This window comes from Gymnoscopelus braueri (genome assembly GCF_963280865.1).
Source record: "Gymnoscopelus braueri genome assembly, chromosome: 6".
In the NCBI taxonomy this organism is placed as follows: Eukaryota; Metazoa; Chordata; class Actinopteri; order Myctophiformes; family Myctophidae; genus Gymnoscopelus; species Gymnoscopelus braueri.
This window is the reverse complement of record NC_137607.1, coordinates 16,406,550-16,427,852: the sequence shown is the minus strand read 5'-3', so window position 1 is coordinate 16,427,852 and position 21,303 is coordinate 16,406,550. Positions and strand designations below refer to the sequence as shown.

The window sequence follows — 21,303 nt, the reverse complement described above, 5'->3', positions numbered from 1 at the left end:
GCACCGTTAGCACGGTGCGTGAGGGCGGTGCGGTGGAATAGAATTGTTTGTAGCGGAAAACTTTTTTTTTAGTATTGGGATCCTGAATGGTGTGATTGTGGTAGATTAGTTATTAGAAAGGGAATCATATAGTGAGATAAGGGAGATTTAAGTGGTGAAAGGGTACCGACCAACGACCTATATAGGTCTGGAACGGTGCCCGGTTCTATTATTTTCTTTTCTTTCATTGATTTATTTATTTTATTTTATTTTCTATCTAGTGGTTAGGGATGGCAAAAGGAAACCATAGATCAGATGGAGGTAGACAAGGGAGGGGAAGGGTGGCAGGAGAAAGGGGACAGAGTAAGGAGAGGAGGAGAGGGAGTGATGAAGAGGAAGGGAGGGAGAAAGAGTGGCAGGGAAGGAAAGAAGGTAAAGTAAAGAGACTTAGAACAGCAAGCTCAACCAGCAATGAAACTGAAGAGATGGCAAGTGAGAACGAGGGAAGTGGGAGAAATGAAACTATCAATATGATAGTACGGTTTGCTGAGGAGGGAGGAGGAGTGGGAAAAATGAACCTGATTAAACTTACAAAAGAATTAACTAAAAAAAATGTGGGGAGATAAAATTTGCACGGGTGTTAGGAGATGGTAATCTGCTTATGGGATGCGTAGATGAGCTCCAGATGGCTCTGGCAAAACAGTTGACAATGGTTGGAGAGAAGAAAGTGGTGAAGGTGGTGCAAGTTGGAAATCGGAGAAATAAAACATGCAAAGGAGTAATGACAGGAATTGATGTGGATATTGAGGAGAGGGAGATTAAGGAGAATCTAGATGCTAGAGGGATAAAAATAGTAAGTATTAAGAGGATGACGAAGGGACCAGAAAAGGAGGTAAGTGTTGGTGGAGTTTGAAGGTGAAAGAATACCAGATACAGTATATTTGGGTTTCATGAGTTTTTATGTGAGGGCGTATGTACCCAAACCGTTGAGGTGTTTCAAATGCCAAACATTTGGGCATATTGCAAAGTTCTGTAAGGAAAGGAGGAGGTGTGCAAGATGCACAGAGGATCATGAGTTTGGGGAGTGTGCAGAAGGAGCAAAACTAAAGTGCTGTAGTTGTGGGGGAGCATAGTGTCACATTTGGAGGTTGTGCTAAGATGAAAGAGGAAGTAGAGGTACAGAAGGTTAAAGTGCTGGATAAAGTAACCTATGCAGAAGCAGTGAAGGTGGTTAGACAGAGGGAAGGTAGTCAGATTCAGGGGGCGGTAGGAGGAAGGGTAGTAGGGGGGGATGAGAGGAGAGTGACAAGGGAGGCGGACGTAGAGCAGCCAGACCGAGGAAAAGTGTGGGTTGATAAAAAACAATTGGTGGTTTTTATTGTGGCAGCAATTAATGCCACAAGAGACTCTTTGTCAAGGACTAAAAATATAGAGGTAATAGTAAAGATGGCAGCAGGTTTTTTCGGCATGGAAGGGTTAAATTGGAAGGAAGTAGAGAAGGAGATCAATAGTCAGAGTAGTCAGGATCCAGGAGCCAGTAAGGAAACTTGATAATTATGGTGGTAATTCTCCAGTGGAATGCTAGAAGCATGGTGGCAAATGGTCAGGAATTCAAGCATTACTTAAGAGAATTGGAAGAAAAGCCGGATGTAATATGTATTCAAGAAACTTTTTTGAAACCAATATTAGATTTTGTGGTATATGGGTATGTAGTTATAAGGAGAGATAGGGGTGAAGGTGAAGGGACATGTGGAGGGTGTGCAATGTTTATCAAACAAGATATTTCATATAGGATACTAGAAAAAGGAATAGAACAGGAGTATATAGTGGTGGAAGTGTGGGAGGGGGGGAGGTGGTTGTTATAATAAATTACTACAATCCATGTAAAAAGTTAGAGATAGATAGGTTAGTTGGGATTAAGGGGTTAGACCGGAGTAAGTTAATATGGTGCGCAGATTTTAATGCCCATAATACATTGTGGGGAGGGGCACACACAGATACAAATGGTAGGGTAATTGAAGAGTTGATGGAGGATAGGGAATTGGTATGTTTGAATGATGGGAGGGGAACACGCGTAGATGTAAGGACTGGAAATGAGTCAGCATTAGATATAACATTAGTATCAGTTAGTTTGGCAGGAATTAGCAAGTGGGAGGTATTGACAGGCACACACAACGTTAGGGAGTGACCATTATTTAGTATTGTGTTCAGTGGGAGGAAAAGTGGAAGTGAATGCTGGGGGTGGGATTCAGAAGTGGGTGTATAGTAAAGCAAAGTGGGAAAAATTCAATAAGATAAGTGAGGATATAATGGAGTCAGTTGATATGAGTGGGGATGTAGATTCAGTAAACAGCAAGGTTACGTCAAAAAGTGCTCTGTCAAAAAGTGCTCCTCGGAGCACAGGTCTCCGCCAGGTCAGGTAGGTTATTGTGGCCTCCTGGTGGCGCTATAATAGGCCAATGTTTAAAGGGTACCATTTGTTCTTAGGCCTTGCACGGCAATCGGACACTGCATTCATGGTTTGAGGCATTTTGTGCAACATTTATTTTTGATAAATTAGACCTGCTGGTGGTGCTATAACAGGCCAATGTTAAAAGGATGGCATTTGTTCCTCAACATAGTGTGAATGTGTGTGCAAAGTTTGACCGCAATCGGACGGTGCGTTCATGATTTGCGGAATTTTGTTCAAAACAAGCCACTACTGCAAACTTTAGATGTCAATCCAATGAGGATGGAATATGAAAAATAAAACACATCCGACTTGATCACATGACTAGGGAGATCATGTGTACCGATTTGCGTGAAATTTGGATAAAATCGGAAGGAGTAATATAAAGAAATGTGTTTTACATAAGTCGGCCTCCTGGTGGCGCTATAAAAGGCAGATGGGAAAAATGCAGGGCAAAGGTTTTTCCTTGACCTCTAGGGAGTGTGCATACAAAGTTTTACACAGATCGGTGCAGTTATAGGTAAAAACATGAATCGGCCTGTTATAGCGCCACCATGAGGCTGATTTGAACATTTTCAAGTGGCATTTACACTGAGAAAAGCTCAAAATGGTTTTTTTTCCCATATTTTCATCCCAGAATAAAAATCAAATAATGGCTTCATTTATCCAATTTTCTAGCCCACCAAAAAATCAGGAAAATGCTCCATTTTTCTGATATTCTGATTAGTATTTTGGCATTTTTTGATTTGGGACTGACAAAGGAAAAAGCTCTTTATTTGTCTTTGTTTTTCTTAATTCATCTGGAATCCAAAAGCCTGGAATGGTTATTATTCAAAATGTCAGTCATCTTTTAGTCTACCTTTTTCATCAAAACAAAGAAGCCATGTGACCATGTCAAAGCACATGGTCTTTGTCCTTCAAAGTAAAAGTTGTAGTCTAACATGTAATCAATAGGATCTACAGACAGTCATTAACACCACATGTAATTACTGTATGATGTGTTTTTTAATGCATTTTCTGTCATTCTTTTTAGATCAAAGCTACATCTCACAAAAGTATGTTGCAAGACTACTAAAACCTTTCTGGGACATAAAACCGTAAACTCCTTACAACTATATACTTGTGGTGTGGAAGCTCCACCAGCAGGGGTCATTCACTTTCTAGGACCTGGCTAAGATATGTGTGCACTTCATTTAGGAGAGAATATCTCAACTGTTCTTGGCTAATATGACCCCAGGGAACAACTTAGGAACTGTGACTAATTCTCTATTCGGGACGAAATACCCGAAAATTATTAATAATAAATTATGGAAATATTACAGAATCCCATCCATTTCAATGTTATTTTTCAAAAAATCATAAAAAAATCTAAAAACATAGTTATCAACCAAGGACTAAATATTAATGTGCCCAAGTGTCTCCTGCACACCAGGGATGATTATCAATATGTTTTAGGTCGGGGGATCTTAGTATAATTTGAAATTCAATTCCGATTCACTTTTCAAATAATTATTTTACTGATTTTCCTTTCAGAAACCAAATTAAATATTGCTCCATTTTTCAAATAATCACTTCCAAATTAAACCTCAGATTATACTAAGATCCCCCGGGCTTTTGGAGTCAGGGCATCTTATTTATTATTTGTTTTTCAATTGGAATAAGCGTCTGAAAAGTATATTTTACTGATTTTCGTTTCAGATCCTAAATAAAACATTGCTTCATTTTGAAACTTTTATTTTTTCCCTTAAAATCTGGAAAATGGCCCATTTTTATGATATTCTCATTAGTATTTTGGCTTTTTTTGATTTGGGACTGACACTGAAAAAAAGCTCTTAAAAAAGGTTTTGGCGTTTTTTCATCCCAGACCAAAAATAAAATAATGGCTATATTTTTCCAATTTTCTAGCCCACCAAAAAATCAGGAAAATGCTCCATTTTTCTGATATTGTGCTTAGTATTTTGGCGTCTTTTGATTTGGGACTGACACTGAGAAAAGCTCAAAATGGTTTTTTTTCCCATATTTTCATCCCAGAATAAAAATCAAATAATGGCTTCATTTATCCAATTTTCTAGCCCACCAAAAAATCAGGAAAATGCTCCATTTTTCTGATATTCTGATTAGTATTTTGGCATTTTTTGATTTGGGACTGACAAAGGAAAAAGCTCTTTATTTGTCTTTGTTTTTCTTAATTCATCTGGAATCCAAAAGCCTGGAATGGTTATTATTCAAAATGTCAGTCATCTTTTAGTCTACCTTTTTCATCAAAACAAAGAAGCCATGTGACCATGTCAAAGCACATGGTCTTTGTCCTTCAAAGTAAAAGTTGTAGTCTAACATGTAATCAATAGGATCTACAGACAGTCATTAACACCACATGTAATTACTGTATGATGTGTTTTTTAATGCATTTTCTGTCATTCTTTTTAGATCAAAGCTACATCTCACAAAAGTATGTTGCAAGACTACTAAAACCTTTCTGGGACATAAAACCGTAAACTCCTTACAACTATATACTTGTGGTGTGGAAGCTCCACCAGCAGGGGTCATTCACTTTCTAGGACCTGGCTAAGATATGTGTGCACTTCATTTAGGAGAGAATATCTCAACTGTTCTTGGCTAATATGACCCCAGGGAACAACTTAGGAACTGTGACTAATTCTCTATTCGGGACGAAATACCCGAAAATGACCACGCCCTTTTAAAAATCAAATCAAATCAAATCAAGGTTTATTTATATAGCACATTTAACATGACCAGGTCAACCAAAGTGCTGTACAGGTAAAATGCAAAACAAAGCAAAAAAAAAAAAAAAAAAAACAGGAAGCAAACAATGCAATGTAAGCCGACAATAGTAAACAATGAGTAAGCACAGACAAACAAACATTAGCGCCAATAGAGGAAGGTAAGGCTGCTTTAGTTGTTACTGAATGCCAAGGACAAAAAATTAGTCTTTAGTAAAGATGACTGGGCTGCTTTGATGCGTAAAGGTAAGTCATTCCAGAGGGGGCAGCCACGGCAAAGGCCCGGTCACCCCTGTAACTTTAGTGGGTGCAGTTGGCACTTCCAGCAGCAGCTGGTCAGCAAACCATAACATCAATGCTCAGCATAAAGTGAATACTATCATAATAGTCAAAGGTGTATGGAATTTGAACAATATGTTCAAATTAGAATCTGAAAAGTGAATTGCTAAACAACAAATCGTTGCTAGGAATGTGTCTTGGTGTTACTACAACAACAGAACAGCTCTGCGATAACTGATACATACTGCACCACACGCACACGCGCACACACACACACACACACACACACACACACACACACACACACACACACACACACACACACAGTTGCATGTGCTCAGTCCTTTTGATTCCTCGGGTGATGATTGTTTTTAATGTCCTAATCACACAACATCTATATATCGAGATGCAGCAGACTCCAGTTTTGCAGCATTTGCTGTGTCCACTACATGACTTTTGCAGCCACAGTGGAGGAGGATGGCGCAAGCTTTACTGGCATCTGCGAGATGGGTCCAGTAAGGTTCCCAGGTTCGGACATGCTGAATCAGTGCAGCTTGGCTGGGAGGAAGTTCTCAAGGGACCTGGTTACCATTTGACCAACATCAGCCTTCCCTGACTATGGGAAAAGGAGTGCAGGTATCTCAAAGAAACTCTGGTCACCCTTACTTTGGAGCCTGAAAAGATCAACTTTCCATGTCCAAAGATTGGAGTATATGGTCATCATCATATACTGTACGCCGGAAAGAGCCGTGGTGGCCACAGCAGAGTAGATGAATCCTGACAGTGGCTAGTGACTAGTACCGTATGATATCATACTAGTCAATGGTGTATAGAATAGTAATACTATATAGTATTACACTTTATGCTGAGCATTGTTGAACATACTGTATTAGCTCTAGCTGTAGGTCTATCATCATAGGAATTAGTTCTACTGTTAAATCATTCTTGTTTCAATGAAATTACATCGTAAGATACATTGGTTGTTTCAGAACATAGTAGCCATATTTGTGATAATCAAATTAGTGTCCTCTAGATAGATTAAATCATAAAGATAAGCATTCAAACATGTTTTTAATTGTCAAAAAACATGATTTAGACACCAAGTTTGCATTCATAGCTGAAAATGTGGTTCAAACGTTATAGCCAAAAACTTTGTCAGGTGGCGGTCATATTGGATTTGGCCACTATGATGACCCTGAAGGTTGCTGGCTCGGGCGCTCTTGCTAAATCATTAGAGCATGCCCTGGGTTACATCTGGGACAAATGTGGTGCTCTTAGATTGATTTGCGCAAAAATATCCTTATGGCCCTGGACAGTAATACGTTTCTTTTAGCTGTTCTGTCAAATATCAAATTAGAAATTTTACACTTTACTATGTTTCCCTAATCATAAGTATTCTGAACATTTTGAACACCTCAGTAAATCTGTAGCTCCAAAGGTTTAGCAGATAGAGCCATGTTGGAAGTAGTGCACCGGTTATGGTCATTTAAAAAAAGAGCGTGGTCATTTTCGGGTATTTCATTCCGGATAGAGAATTAGTCACAGTTCCTAAGTTGTTCCCTGGGGTCCCAAGAACAGTTGAGATATTCTCTCCTAAATTAAGTACATACAATAAAGAATACATCACATGGATGCACCTGGGATGTATCATCAGTGTTGTAGCCTGGGGCCATAGGGTGTTTCGGGTCTCGCAACATGAACCCTCGCCCAGGTGACCCAGCCGGGGTTGATCAAGCCCCAACTTACATCCCAGGTAGCTACCCACGGTCAGTCCTATAGGGAAAGACAGTAAATTAAGTTCCCTCACATATACAAATGACATCCTGCACATAATTCTACATTCAATAAAACTATGAACTCTGACTGGGGAGGGAGTTTGGGATATAGGTGGGTTACTTATTGATAATGGGTAATGGGTTATTAGTCTAATGATCATTAAAGAACGACTTCACCCATTTTCAACCTATCTTCATAGATCCTCACTAATGCTCCTGCTAAAATTGTGTGATTTTTTTCTTCTCAGTCTGTGTCTCATAGGAGGGCTATGGACACTTCAGAAACGCATCTACCAGTGAAAGCATAAAGAACGTTCAGGGCATACTTGCCAGCATTAGCCATAGATGGATAACACCGCAAGGTGGATCATGGCAAGGTGCCCAGAAACCTAATGGGATGAATGACCTATTCAGTCCCGACTTTAGTGACCTATTCGATCACAACCTTCCCAAATGGAGATTCCCATAGATGGAGACAATTAACCTCCCCAAGTCTGACATCTGATGGCAATTGATATCCCTTTAAAGCTTTAGTTAATACTAGTTGGTATTATAAGAATATGCGATTGCTTTAATTACTATTGTTTAATTGCTGTCCCAATAAAGAAGACAAAACTGTCAGATGGCCAAGTGATGAGAGGTCATCTGTCTGTACATGTGTATGCATTTGTGGTTTCTGTTCCTTTCTGTCCTTCCCTAATCTTAGAAAGATGCAGGTTGGAGAGAAATGCCCCCCCCCCCCCATTGTTTGAAGACAAATGCTGAGTCAGGTGGCGAACCAACCTGAAGACTATCCCACATTTCAGTATATAGGGGCTCTAGGGACAGATAAGAGGGCTCAGACTTAGTGAGGTGACCTCGATGCAATTTGTTGCTGATAAGGAAAGCTAGTGTGAGCCCAGAGATCTCTGTTAAGTACATTTCTCTAACTTTTAACTTACTGCTTGATTAATAAATACACTTAATTTTAACAGTCTTGTCTGCTCTTAATTTCACCAATACAATGGACGGACGCATGACAAATTATGTCATTGCACAATTTGTCTGTTGTTTAAATAGCTGAAATCTCCAACACATCATAGAATCTCTCCTAGACGATTATCATGGAGATACCTAACATACCTAGCGCTGACATCAGAGAACCCCTACTGGAACTCCATATATGGAGATAACCAAAACGTCCAGGACAAACATCAAAGTCCTAAGGGAGTTCATCAGGACTGACATCATGGCTAAGGGAGTTCATCAGTGAAACCGAGCGACATTAACTCTTAGATAAGCATCAGACAACTCATCAGCCTAGTTGGTTTTCACAGCCTAAGCCTTACATATCGATTTTACTTACTTCTCATAGCGGCTCTCGGATCTGGTCAAAGAATCAGCCGATTATCAGTTCAACAGAAAGGATTTTTTTCCCTTCAATATTTAAAATTGTATATATTTGTTTTTATTAACGCGAGAACAATGGTTTCCATTATAGCGTGCTAACAGGAATAGAAAGCCTGTAGTTTCTATTATCTTGGATTCCCCATCGGAATTTTTTTTTCGATGGGTGCCATATTATCATGAGCATTATTGAGGAACAATTATATGAAGACAGGTTGAAAATGGGTGAACTCGTCCTTTAAATCCTGATGTGAAAGAAAATATTTGTATAGAAGAACAAAAAGGTTGTTAGGTTGACAGCACCTCAGTAAAACTACTAAGGTGCTGTGAAGTTGGGAGGCACAAGGGGAAAGTGAATGACCCCTGCTGGTGGAGCTTCCACACCACAAGTATATAGTTGTAAGGGATTTACGGTTTTATGTCCCAGAAAGGTTTGGTAGTCTTGCAACATACTTTTGTGAGCCGTAGCTTTGATCTAAAAAAAAAGACAGAAAAGGCATTAAAAACAACATCATACAGTCATTAGATGTGGTGTTAATGACTGTCTGTAGATCCTATTGCTTACATGTTAGACTACAACTTTTACTTTGAAGGACAAAGACCATGTGATGTAACACGTGGTCACGTGACATCTTTGTTTTGATGAAAAATGTAGATTAAAAGATGACTGACATTTTGAAAAACAAAGACAAATAAAGATGTTTTCCTTTGTCAGTCCCAAATCAAAAGATGACAAAATACTAATCAGAATATCAGAAAAATGGAGCCTTTTCCTGATTTTTGGGTAGGCTAGAAATTTGGAAAAATGAAGCCATTCTTTGATTTTTGTTCTGGGATAAAAAAATGGCAAAAGCCGTTTTTATGAGCTTTTTTCCAGTGTCAGTCCCAAATCAAAAGATGCCAAAATACTAAGCACAATATCAGAAAAATGGAGCATTTTCCTGATTTTTGGGTGGGCTAGAAAATTGAAAAAATTAAGACATTCTTTGATTTTTATTCTGGGATGAAAAAATTGAAAAAAACCCTATTTTGAGCTTTTCTCAGTGTCAGTCCCAAATCAAAAGACGCCAAAATACTAAGCACAATATCAGAAAAATGGAGCATTTTCCTGATTTTTTTGTGGGCTAGAAAATTGGAAAAATGAAGCAATGTTTAATTTAGATTCTAAAAGGAAAATCAGTAAAATATACTTTTCAGATGTGAATTTGAATTGAATATCAGATTATACTAAGATACCCCCACACCCTAACGGACCTTGGGATCTTAGTATAATCTGAGGTTTAATTTGGAAGTGATTATTTGAAAAATGGAGCAATATTTAATTTGGTTTCTGAAAGGAAAATCAGTAAAATAATTATTTGAAAAGTGAATCGGAATTGAATTTCAAATTATACTAAGATCCCCCGACCGTTTTACAGCAGCAATTATTAATAATAAATTATGGAAATATTACAGAATCCCATCCATTTCAATGTTATTTTTCGAAAAATCATAAAAAAATCAAAAAACATAGTTATCACCCAAGGACTAAATATTAATGTGCCCAAGTGTCTCCTGCACACCAGGGATCATTATAAATATGTTTTACAGCAGCAATTATTATTAATAAATTATTGAAATATTACATTACACAATAGTCCGTTAGGGTGTGGGGGTATCTTAGTATAATCTGATATTCAATTCAAATTCACATCTGAAAAGTCTATTTTACTGATTTTCCTTTTAGAATCTAAATTAAACATTGCTTCATTTTTCCAATTTTCTAGCCCACAAAAAAATCAGGAAAATGCTCCATTTTTCTGATATTGTGCTTAGTATTTTGGCATATTTTGATTTGGGACTGACACTGAAAAAAGCTCTTAAAAACGGCTTTTGCCATTTTTTCATTCCCAGAACAAAAATCAAAGAATGGCTTCAATTTTCCAAATTTCTAGCCTACCCAAAAATCAGGAAAATTCTCAATTTTTCTGATATTGTGCTTAGTATTTTGGCATCTTTTGATTTGGGACTGACACTGGAAAAAAGCTCATAAAAACGGCTTTTGCCATTTTTTTATCCCAGAACAAAAATCAAAGAATGGCTTCATTTTTCCAAATTTCGAGCCTACCCAAAAATCAGGAAAAGGCTCCATTTTTCTGATATTCTGATTAGTATTTTGTCATCTTTTGATTTGGGACTGACAAAGGAAAACATCTTTATTTGTCTTTGTTTTTCAAAATGTCAGTCATCTTTTAATCTACATTTTTCATCAAAACAAAGATGTCACGTGACCACGTGTTACATCACATGGTCTTTGTCCTTCAAAGTAAAAGTTGTAGTCTAACATGTAAGCAATTAGCCTGGTAAACACCCCCTCCCTCCGGAAATCTCATGCATTGCATTGCATTTGGTTTCAGGAAGGAGGGTCTGGGATTGCTCACAGAGTAAAGCTGCCCGAACCGCTGCGCATACGAACCAATCAGCGGCTGCTAGGGGCGGGATCATCCAATCACCTGCCTAGTAGGTTGAAAAAATGAAACTCCGTCTGTCATCGATTCTGCGCCCGAAGTCTCAGATGCAAGTACGCTGTGAAACAAAATGTGTGTCGCAAGCTTCTTCCATTTGACGGAGTGAGGTTAGTAAGCAATAGGATCTACAGACAGTCATTAACACCACATCTAATGACTGTATGATGTTGTTTTTAATGCCTTTTCTGTCTTTTTTTTTAGATCAAAGCTACGGCTCACAAAAGTATGTTGCAAGACTACCAAACCTTTCTGGGACATAAAACCGTAAATCCCTTACAACTATATACTTGTGGTGTGGAAGCTCCACCAGCAGGGGTCATTCACTTTCCCCTTGTGCCTCCCAACTTCACAGCACCTTAGTAGTTTTACTGAGGTGCTGTCAACCTAACAACCTTTTTGTTCTTCTATACAAATATTTTCTTTCACATCAGGATTTAAAGGACGAGTTCACCCATTTTCAACCTGTCTTCATATAATTGTTCCTCAATAATGCTCATGATAATATGGCACCCATCGAGAAAAAAAAATCGATGGGGAATCCAAGATAATAGAAACTACAGGCTTTCTATTCCTGTTAGCACGCTATAATGGAAACCATTGTTCTCGCGTTAATAAAAACAAATATATACAATTTTAAATATTGAAGGGAAAAAAATCCTTTCTGTTGAACTGATAATCGGCTGATTCTTTGACCAGATCCGAGAGCCGCTATGAGAAGTAAGTAAAATCGATATGTAAGGCTTAGGCTGTGAAAACCAACTAGGCTGATGAGTTGTCTGATGCTTATCTAAGAGTTAATGTCGCTCGGTTTCACTGATGAACTCCCTTAGCCATGATGTCAGTCCTGATGAACTCCCTTAGGACTTTGATAGTTGTCCTGGACGTTTTGGTTATCTCCATATATGGAGTTCCAGTAGGGGTTCTCTGATGTCAGCGCTAGGTATGTTAGGTATCTCCATGATAATCGTCTAGGAGAGATTCTATGATGTGTTGGAGATTTCAGCTATTTAAACAACAGACAAATTGTGCAATGACATAATTTGTCGTGCGCCCGTCCATTGTATTGGTGAAATTAAGAGCAGACAAGACTGTTAAAATTAAGTGTATTTATTAATCAAGCAGTAAGTTAAAAGTTAGAGAAATGTACTTAACAGAGATCTCTGGGCTCACACTAGCTTTCCTTATCAGCAACAAATTGCATCGAGGTCACCTCACTAAGTCTGAGCCCTCTTATCTGTCCCTAGAGCCCCTATATACTGAAATGTGGGATGGTCTTCAGGTTGGTTCGCCACCTGACTCAGCATTTGTCTTCAAACAATGGGGGGGGGGGGGATTTCTCTCCAACCTGCATCTTTCTAAGATTAGGGAAGGACAGAAAGGAACAGAAACCACAAATGCATACACATGTACAGACAGATGACCTCTCATCACTTCAACGGCCGGGCCATCTGACAGTTTTGTCTTCTTTATTGGGACAGCAATTAAACAATAGTAATTAAAGCAATCGCATATTCTTATAATACCAACTAGTATTAACTAAAGCTTTAAAGGGATATCAATTGCCATCAGATGTCAGACTTGGGGAGGTTTATTGTCTCCATCTATGGGAATCTCCATTTGGGAAGGTTGTGATCGAATAGGTCACTAAAGTCGGGACTGAATAGGTCATTCATCCCATTAGGTTTCTGGGCACCTTGCCATGATCCACCTTGCGGTGTTATCCATCTATGGCTAATGCTGGCAAGTATGCCCTGAACGTTCTTTATACTTTCACTGGTAGATGCGTTTCTGAAGTGTCCATAGCCCTCCTATGAGACACAGACTGAGAAGAAAAAAATCACACAATTTTAGCAGGAGCATTAGTGAGGATCTATGAAGATAGGTTGAAAATGGGTGAAGTCGTTCTTTAATGATCATTAGACTAATAACCCATTACCCATTATCAATAAGTAACCCACCTATATCCCAAACTCCCTCCCCAGTCAGAGTTCATAGTTTTATTGAATGTAGAATTATGTGCAGGATGTCATTTGTATATATGAGGGAACTTAATTTACTGTCTTTCCCTATAGGACTGACCGTGGGTAGCTACCTGGGATGTAAGTTGGGGCTTGATCAACCCCGGCTGGGTCACCTGGGCGAGGGTTCATGTTGCGAGACCCGAAACACCCTATGACCCCAGGCTACAACACTGATGATACATCCCAGGTGCATCCATGTGATGTATTCTTTATTGTATGTACTTAATTTAGGAGAGAATATCTCAACTGTTCTTGGGACCCCAGGGAACAACTTAGGAACTGTGACTAATTCTCTATCCGGAATGAAATACCCGAAAATGACCACGCTCTTTTTTTAAATGACCATAACCGGTGCACTACTTCCAACATGGCTCTATCTGCTAAACCTTTGGAGCAACAGATTTACTGAGGTGTTCAAAATGTTCAGAATACTTATGATTAGGGAAACATAGTAAAGTGTAAAATTTCTAATTTGATATTTGACAGAACAGCTAAAAGAAACGTATTACTGTCCAGGGCCATAAGGATATTTTTGCGCAAATCAATCTAAGAGCACCACATTTGTCCCAGATGTAACCCAGGGCATGCTCTAATGATTTAGCAAGAGCGCCCGAGCCAGCAACCTTTAGGGTCATCATAGTGGCCAAATCCAATATGACCGCCACCTGACAAAGTTTTTGGCTATAACGTTTGAACCACATTTTCAGCTATGAATGCAAACTTGGTGTCTAAATCTTGTTTTTTGACAATTAAAAACATGTTTGAATGCTTATCTTTATGATTTAATCTATCTAGAGGACACTAATTTGATTATCACAAATATGGCTACTATGTTCTGAAACAACCAATGTATCTTACGATGTAATTTCATTGAAACAAGAATGATTTAACAGTAGAACTAATTCCTATGATGATAGACCTACAGCTAGAGCTAATACAGTATGTTCAACAATGCTCAGCATAAAGTGTAATACTATATAGTATTACTATTCTATACACCATTGACTAGTATGATATCATACGGTACTAGTCACTAGCCACTGTCAGGATTCATCTACTCTGCTGTGGCCACCACGGCTCTTGCCGGCGTACAGTATATGATGATGACCATATACTCCAATCTTTGGACATGGAAAGTTGATCTTTTCAGGCTCCAAAGTAAGGGTGACCAGAGTTTCTTTGAGATACCTGCACTCCTTTTCCCATAGTCAGGGAAGGCTGATGTTGGTCAAATGGTAACCAGGTCCCTTGAGAACTTCCTCCCACCCAAGCTGCACTGATTCAGCATGTCCGAACCTGGGAACCTTACTGGATCCATCTCGCAGATAACAGTAAAGCTTGCACCATCCTCCTCCACTGTGGCTGCAAAAGTCATGTAGTGGACACAGCAAATGCTGCAAAACTGGAGTCTGCTGCATCTCGATATATAGATGTTGTGTGATTAGGACATTAAAAACAATCATCACCTGAGGAATCAAAAGGACTGAGCACATGCAACTGTGTGTGTGTGTGTGTGTGTGTGTGTGTGTGTGTGTGTGTGCGTGTGGTGCAGTATGTATCAGTTATCGCAGAGCTGTTCTGTTGTTGTAGTAACACCAAGACACATTCCTAGCAACGATTTGTTGTTTAGCAATTCACTTTTCAGATTCTAATTTGAACATATTGTTCAAATTCCATACACCTTTGACTATTATGATAGTATTCACTTTATGCTGAGCATTGATGTTATGGTTTGCTGACCAGCTGCTGCTGGAAGTGCCAACTGCACCCACTAAAGTTACAGGGGTGACCGGGCCTTTGCCGTGGCTGCCCCCTCTGGAATGACTTACCTTTACGCATCAAAGCAGCCCAGTCATCTTTACTAAAGACTAATTTTTTGTCCTTGGCATTCAGTAACAACTAAAGCAGCCTTACCTTCCTCTATTGGCGCTAATGTTTGTTTGTCTGTGCTTACTCATTGTTTACTATTGTCGGCTTACATTGCATTGTTTGCTTCCTGTTTTTTTTTTGTTTTTTTTGCTTTGTTTTGCTTTTTACCTGTACAGCACTTTGGTTGACCTGGTCATGTTAAATGTGCTATATAAATAAACCTTGATTTGATTTGATTTGATTTTTAAAAGGGCGTGGTCATTTTCGGGTATTTCGTCCCGAATAGAGAATTAGTCACAGTTCCTAAGTTGTTCCCTGGGGTCATATTAGCCAAGAACAGTTGAGATATTCTCTCCTAAATGAAGTGCACACATATCTTAGCCAGGTCCTAGAAAGTGAATGACCCCTGCTGGTGGAGCTTCCACACCACAAGTATATAGTTGTAAGGAGTTTACGGTTTTATGTCCCAGAAAGGTTTTAGTAGTCTTGCAACATACTTTTGTGAGATGTAGCTTTGATCTAAAAAAAATGACAGAAAATGCATTAAAAAACACATCATACAGTAATTACATGTGGTGTTAATGACTGTCTGTAGATCCTATTGATTACATGTTAGACTACAACTTTTACTTTGAAGGACAAAGACCATGTGCTTTGACCCATGGTCACATGGCTTCTTTGTTTTGATGAAAAAGGTAGACTAAAAGATGACATTTTGAATAATAACCATTCCAGGCTTTTGGATTCCAGATGAATTAAGAAAAACAAAGACAAATAAAGAGCTTTTTCCTTTGTCAGTCCCAAATCAAAAAATGCCAAAATACTAATCAGAATATCAGAAAAATGGAGCATTTTCCTGATTTTTTGGTGGGCTAGAAAATTGGATAAATGAAGCCATTATTTGATTTTTATTCTGGGATGAAAATATGGAAAAAAAAACCATTTTGAGCTTTTCTCAGTGTCAGTCCCAAATCAAAAGACGCCAAAATACTAAGCACAATATCAGAAAAATGGAGCATTTTCCTGATTTTTTGGTAGGCTAGAAAATTGGAAAAATGAAGCCATTATTACATGTTTGGTCTGGGATGAAGAAAATGGCAAAAAAGTTTTTTAAGAGCTTTTTTCAGTGTTAGTCCCAAATCAAAACATGCCAAAATACTAATCAGAATATCAAAAATTGGAGCATTTTCCTGATTTTTTGGTGGGCTAGAAAATTGGAAAAATAAAGCCATTATTTTATTTTTGGTCTGGGATGAAAAAACGCCAAAACCTTTTTTAAGAGCTTTTTTTCAGTGTCAGTCCCAAATAAAAAAAAAGCCAAAATACTAATGAGAATATCATAAAAATGGGCAATTTTCCAGATTTTAAGGGAAAAAAGAAAAGTTTCAAAATGAAGCAATGTTCTATTTAGGATCTGAAACGAAAATCAGTAAAATATACTTTTCAGACGCTTATTCCAATTGAAAAACAAATAATAAATAAGATTCCCTGACTCCAAAAGCCCGGGGGATCTTAGTATAATCTGAGGTTTAATTTGGAAGTGATTATTTGAAAAATGGAGCAATATTTAATTTGGTTTCTGAAAGGAAAATCAGTAAAATAATTGTTTAAAAAGTGAATTAGAATTGAATTTCAAATTATACTAAGATCCCCCGACCAAAAAGGGGTCGGGGGATCTTAGTATAATTTGAAATTCAATTCCAATTCACTTTTTAAACAATTATTTTACTGATTTTCCTTTCAGAAACCAAATTAAATATTGCTCCATTTTTCAAATAGTCACTTCCAAATTAAACCTCAGATTATACTAAGATCCCAAGGTCAGTTAGGGTGTGGGGGTATCATAGTATAATCTGATATTCAATTCAAATTCACATTTGAAAAGTCTATTTTACTGATTTTCCTTTTAGAATCTAAATTAAACATTGCTTCATTTTTCCAATTTTATAGCCCACAAAAAAATCTGGAAAATGCTCCATTTTTCTGATATTGTGCTTAGTATTTTGGCGTCTTTTGATTTGTGACTGACACTGAGAAAAGCTCAAAATAGGGTTTTTTTCAATTTTTTCATCCCAGAATAAAAATCAAAGAATGTCTTAATTTTTTCAATTTTCTAGCCCACCCAAAAATCAGGAAAATGCTCCATTTTTCTGATATTGTGCTTAGTATTTTGGCATATTTTGATTTGGGACTGACACTGAAAAAAGCTCTTAAAAACGGCTTTTGCCATTTTTTCATTCCCAGAACAAAAATCAAAGAATGGCTTCAATTTTCCAAATTTCTAGCCTACCCAAAAATCAGGAAAATGCTCAATTTTTTCTGATATTGTGCTTAGTATTTTGGCATCTTTTGATTTGGGACTGACACTGGAAAAAAGCTCATAAAAACGGCTTTTGCCATTTTTTTATCCCAGAACAAAAATCAAAGAATGGCTTCATTTTTCCAAATTTCTAGCCTACCCAAAAATCAGGAAAAGGCTCAATTTTTCTGATATTCTGATTAGTATTTTGTCATCTTTTGATTTGGGACTGACAAAGGAAAACATCTTTATTTGTCTTTGTTTTTCAAAATGTCAGTCATCTTTTAATCTACATTTTTCATCAAAACAAAGATGTCACGTGACCACGTGTTACATCACATGGTCTTTGTCCTTCAAAGTAAAAGTTGTAGTCTAACATGTAAGCAATAGGATCTACAGACAGTCATTAACACCACATCTAATGACTGTATGATGTTGTTTTTAATGCCTTTTCTGTCTTTTTTTTTAGATCAAAGCTACGGCTCACAAAAGTATGTTGCAAGACTACCAAACCTTTCTGGGACATAAAACCGTAAATCCCTTACAACTATATACTTGTGGTGTGGAAGCTCCACCAGCAGGGGTCATTCACTTTCCCCTTGTGCCTCCCAACTTCACAGCACCTTAGTAGTTTTACTGAGGTGCTGTCAACCTAACAACCTTTTTGTTCTTCTATACAAATATTTTCTTTCACATCAGGATTTAAAGGACGAGTTCACCCATTTTCAACCTGTCTTCATATAATTGTTCCTCAATAATGCTCATGATAATATGGCACCCATCGAGAAAAAAAAATCGATGGGGAATCCAAGATAATAGAAACTACAGGCTTTCTATTCCTGTTAGCACGCTATAATGGAAACCATTGTTCTCGCGTTAATAAAAACAAATATATACAATTTTAAATATTGAAAGGAAAAAAATCCTTTCTGTTGAACTGATAATCGGCTGATTCTTTGACCAGATCCGAGAGCCGCTATGAGAAGTAAGTAAAATCGATATGTAAGGCTTAGGCTGTGAAAACCAACTAGGCTGATGAGTTGTCTGATGCTTATCTAAGAGTTAATATCGCTCGGTTTCACTGATGAACTCCCTTAGCCATGATGTCAGTCCTGATGAACTCCCTTAGGACTTTGATGTTTGTCCTGGACGTTTTGGTTATCTCCATATATGGAGTTCCAGTAGGGGTTCTCTGATGTCAGCGCTGTATCTCCATGATAATCGTCTAGGAGAGATTCTATGATGTGTTGGAGATTTCAGCTATTTAAACAACAGACAAATTGTGCAATGACATAATTTGTCGTGCGTCCGTCCATTGTATTGGTGAAATTAAGAGCAGACAAGACTGTTAAAATTAAGTGTATTTATTAATCAAGCAGTAAGTTAAAAGTTAGAGAAATGTACTTAACAGAGATCTCTGGGCTCACACTAGCTTTCCTTATCAGCAACAAATTGCATCGAGGTCACCTCACTAAGTCTGAGCCCTCTTATCTGTCCCTAGAGCCCCTATATACTGAAATGTGGGATGGTCTGGTCTTCAGGTTGGTTCGCCACCTGACTCAGCATTTGTCTTCAAACAATGGGGGGGGGGGGGGATTTCTCTCCAACCTGCATCTTTCTAAGATTAGGGAAGGACAGAAAGGAACAGAAACCACAAATGCATACACATGTACAGACAGATGACCTCTCATCACTTCAACGGCCGGGCCATCTGACAGTTTTGTCTTCTTTATTGGGACAGCAATTAAACAATAGTAATTAAAGCAATCGCATATTCTTATAATACCAACTAGTATTAACTAAAGCTTTAAAGGGATATCAATTGCCATCAGATGTCAGACTTGGGGAGGTTAATTGTCTCCATCTATGGGAATCTCCATTTGGGAAGGTTGTGATCGAATAGGTCACTAAAGTCGGGACTGAATAGGTCATTCATCCCATTAGGTTTCTGGGCACCTTGCCATGATCCACCTTGCGGTGTTATCCATCTATGGCTAATGCTGGCAAGTATGCCCTGAACGTTCTTTATACTTTCACTGGTAGATGCGTTTCTGAAGTGTCCATAGCCCTCCTATGAGACACAGACTGAGAAGAAAAAAATCACACAATTTTAGCAGGAGCATTAGTGAGGATCTATGAAGATAGGTTGAAAATGGGTGAAGTCGTCTTTAATGATCATTAGACTAATAACCCATTACCCATTATCAATAAGTAACCCACCTATATCCCAAACTCCCTCCCCAGTCAGAGTTCATAGTTTTATTGAATGTAGAATTATGTGCAGGGAACTTAATTTACTGTCTTTCCCTATAGGACTGACCGTGGGTAGCTACCTGGGATGTAAGTTGGGGCTTGATCAACCCCGGCTGGGTCACCTGGGCGAGGGTTCATGTTGCGAGACCCGAAACACCCTATGACCCCAGGCTACAACAATGATGATACATCCCAGGTGCATCCATGTGATGTATTCTTTATTGTATGTACTTAATTTAGGAGAGAATATCTCAACTGTTCTTGGCTAATATGACCCCAGGGAACAACTTAGGAACTGTGACTAATTCTCTATCCGGAATGAAATACCCGAAAATGACCACGCTCTTTTTTTAAATGACCATAACCGGTGCACTACTTCCAACATGGCTCTATCTGCTAAACCTTTGGAGCTACAGATTTACTGAGGTGCTCAAAATGTTCAGAATACTTATGATTAGGGAAACATAGTAAAGTGTAAAATTTCTAATTTGATATTTGACAGAACAGCTAAAAGAAACGTATTACTGTCCAGGGCCATAAGGATATTTTTGCGCAAATCAATCTAAGAGCACCACATTTGTCCCAGATGTAACCCAGGGCATGCTCTAATGATTTAGCAAGGGCGCCCGAGCCAGCAACCTTCAGGGTCATCATAGTGGCCAAATCCAATATGACCGCCACCTGACAAAGTTTTTGGCTATAACGTTTGAACCACATTTTCAGCTATGAATGCAAACTTGGTGTCTAAATCATGTTTTTTGACAATTAAAAACATGTTTGAATGCTTATCTTTATGATTTAATCTATCTAGAGGACACTAATTTGATTATCACAAATATGGCTACTATGTTCTGAAACAACCAATGTATCTTACGATGTAATTTCATTGAAACAAGAATGATTTAACAGTAGAACTAATTCCTATGATGATAGGCCTACAGCTAGAGCTAATACAGTATGTTCAACAATAATCAGCATAAAGTGTAATACTATATATAGTATTACTATTCTATACACCATTGACTAGTATGATATCATACGGTACTAGTCACTATCCACTGTCAGGATTCATCTACTGCTGTGGCCACCACGGCTCTTGCCGGCGTACAGTATATGATGATGACCATATACTCCAATCTTTGGACATGGAAAGTTGATCTTTTCAGGCTCCAAAGTAAGGGTGACCAGAGTTTCTTTGAGATACCTGCACTTCTTTTCCCATAGTCAGGGAAGGCTGATGTTGGTCAAATGGTAACCAGGTCCCTTGAGAACTTCCTCCCACCCAAGCTGCACTGATTCAGCATGTCCGAACCTGGGAACCTTACTGGACCCATCTCGCAGATGCCAGTAAAGCTTGCGCCATCCTCCTCCACTGTGGCTGCAAAAGTCATGTAGTGGACACAGCAAATGCTGCAAAACTGGAGTCTGCTGCATCTCGATATATAGATGTTGTAAGATTAGGACATTAAAAACAATCATCACCCGAGGAATCAAAAGGACTGAGCACATGCAACTGTGTGTGTGTGTGTGTGTGTGTGTGTGTGTGTGTGTGTGTGTGTGTGTGTGTATGTGTATGTGTGTGTGTGTGTGTGTGTGTGTGTGTGTGTGTGTGTGTGTGTGCGCGCGTGTGCGTGTGTGTGTGTGTGGTGCAGTATGTATCAGTTATCGCAGAGCTGTTCTGTTGTTGTAGTAACACCAAGACACATTCCTAGCAACGATTTGTTGTTTAGCAATTCACTTTTCAG

The 21,303-nt window shown here is 38.4% G+C and overlaps 1 protein-coding gene across 2 annotated transcripts in view; it reads left to right on the top strand.

Annotated features, from left to right (window-relative positions):
• The window catches only part of LOC308087244 (sushi, von Willebrand factor type A, EGF and pentraxin domain-containing protein 1-like), an 86,874-nt gene that overhangs the window by 12,957 nt on the left and 52,614 nt on the right, over positions 1–21,303 (top strand). The window lies entirely within an intron of this gene.